The sequence below is a fragment of the Montipora capricornis genome, chromosome 1 (genome assembly GCF_036669925.1).
Source record: "Montipora capricornis isolate CH-2021 chromosome 1, ASM3666992v2, whole genome shotgun sequence".
Lineage (NCBI taxonomy): Eukaryota > Metazoa > Cnidaria > Anthozoa > Scleractinia > Acroporidae > Montipora > Montipora capricornis.
In genome coordinates this window covers 19,746,524-19,749,023 of record NC_090883.1, presented here as the reverse complement: position 1 = coordinate 19,749,023, position 2,500 = coordinate 19,746,524, and the positions used below count along the sequence as shown (strand labels likewise).

Sequence of the window (2,500 nt, the reverse complement as noted above, 5' to 3'; positions counted from 1 at the left end):
TACACGCTACTGTACTGTGGTCAAAGAGGTGAGAAGAACTTAGAATCCGACCATCTGCTGAAGAGATTTTCGACTAACAAGAGATTTTTTAATATCTGTATTAAAACGATCTTTAATTACCTTGGTCCCATCGTATTGTCAGGATCTTCCGCACTCAAATTCGACACTGGTCAAAAACAGGGTTTGTCTATTATAAGGAGAACTCCCTTACAATATCCTACAATACTGCCATTGGATTAAAGAAAGCGATAATTTTTTAAGTGATTTTGCACAAAACTGTATAAATTAGGACAATTTATATGGAATGGGTTCCTGATCAGTGGCAAATCAACCTGCAAGGCAGATCGACCAGCAACAAGTGTTTACTTTTTGATGAGGAAGTGCAATCATAGGTGACAAAGAACTGTTCTTGTCTGATCTATACCCGTCGGGATGATCACGGAAGTTATTAGAGGGATTTGTCATCATCATCATCATCATTTCTCTTTGCGCCAGTAGTCGCATAAGGCCGTCACGCTCTTTGTTCAATGCTCTCTGTTTCGCATCGCTGCCTTGGCCACATTCCAACCCTTCCACCCCGCTTTGTCTTTCTCCTTCTCGACCGTCCTTCTCCAAGTGGTCCTTGGTCTCCCTCTCGCTCTTCGACCCTCCGGCGGCCATCCCAAAGCTGTGAAACAATCATTCTCATCTTCTCTCCTAAGTACGTGCCCCAGCTCGTTCCACCTTCTCCGTCTTATCTCGCAGCTTATGTTGTTGATTTCTGCCATTTTCACTACTCTATTGTTTGATATTCTTTGCTGCCATCTGATTCTCAGTATCCGTCTCAGGCATTGGCACTGGAAACTGTTCAGTCTTCGTTCATCCACCTTTGTGATCTTCCAAGTTTCGCAACCATATAACAGGACTGGTCGAACTAAGGTCTGGAATAGGCGTATCTTGGTTCCTCTTCCTATTCCTCTGGCTGCCCATACCTTCCCTAGCATCTAAAACACACCACGGGCCTTCTGCAGCCTGTTCCTAATGTCTCTACTGCCTCCACCCTCTTTGTCCACGGTAGCTCCCAGGTATGGGAACTCCCCGACATCTTCCACTTCCTCGCCATTCACCGCAATCCTCTCCCTGTTGCTGGCATACTCCGTCCTTAGTGTTTTACACTTTCTCGCATTTAGTTTAAGGCCCACTCTGGCTGCTTCCTCTGTCATTCTCCCAGTCTTCTCATGCAAGTCATTTAACCTGGATGACAGCAAGGCGATGTCGTCTGCAAATTCTAAATCCTCCAGCACTATTGTGAAATTTCATCGTATCGCTCTTCTCTTATCTGCTGTTGTCCTTATGATGATCCAATCCAGGGCCAGTAAGAACAAGAATCCTGACATCACACATCCCTGCTTAACACCGGACTTGATCTTAAACCAGTCTGATGTTTCACTTCCATCAATGACTGCGCACTCGAAGCCCTCATAAACGCCTGCAATCACTCTCACCATCTTGCTTGGTATGCCATAACTCCCCAAGATCTTCCATAAACTTTCTTTGTGTATCGAATCAAAGGCTTTCTCAAAGTCCACAAAGTGTATGTATAGGCCTACCCTCCACTCATTTGCCTGCTCTAAGATGTTTCTCAATACAAAGATCTGTTCAGTTGTGCTTCTCTTTACTCTGAACCCAGCCTGTTCCTTTCGAAGCTTCTTGTTTACACTTATCCTAATCCTCTCTAGCATCATCCTACGGAATACCTTACTAATGATGGTTAGTAAAGTCACCCCTCTCCAGTTGTTACAATCGCGCAAGTTACCTTTCTTGAATATCTTAACAATAAGTCCCTTCTTCCATACCTTCGGCCACCTCTCAACCTCCCAAAGCCTATTATAACATTTCGCCAGTCTATTTGCCGTGCCTTCCATGTCAGCTCTTAGTAAGTCCGGACCCACTTCATCTACACCTGCTGCTTTTCCCGCCTTCGTATTCTTGAATGCGTTCTTAACCTCTTGTACCCTCCATCTTCCAAGGTCAATTTCCTCGATCTCGCCTGTTTCTTCTCTACTATACTCTTCAACTGGATTGGTTGGGTCATCTCTGTTTAATATTTCACTAAAGTGCTCTACCCATCTCTGCAGTTTTTCTCGCGCTTCTGTCTTAAGCTCTCCTTGCTTGTTTCTCACGCCTACTTCCTGTCTCTTCCGTTCCCCTACTATTGCCTTGGTCATATTGTAGAGCTCCCTTCTCCTCCAACCAATTCCTTTTATCCTCCTTCGCACTCTGTTTCACTTCCTTGTCTTTCACCTTCTACTCCTCCCTCCATTTCTGCTTTAATCGCTCTGATCTAGCACCTTCCATTTTAAGTTTTACGTCTTTCCTCTCCTTGACTTTTTTCCATGTCTTGTCTCCTATCCATGACTTGCTCTGCTTTTTTGACCTCCCGATAACTTTCTCTGCGGCACCTCTGTACGCCTCTAAAAGCTTATCGTGCTCTTCCTCCGGATCTTCTATATCTCCTAGC

General features: G+C 44.8%; 1 pseudogene; it reads right to left on the bottom strand.

The window, feature by feature from the left end:
- Positions 1-476: 476 nt before the first annotated feature.
- LOC138022375 (craniofacial development protein 2-like) overlaps positions 477-2,500 on the bottom strand; it is a 5,022-nt pseudogene continuing 2,998 nt past the window's right edge.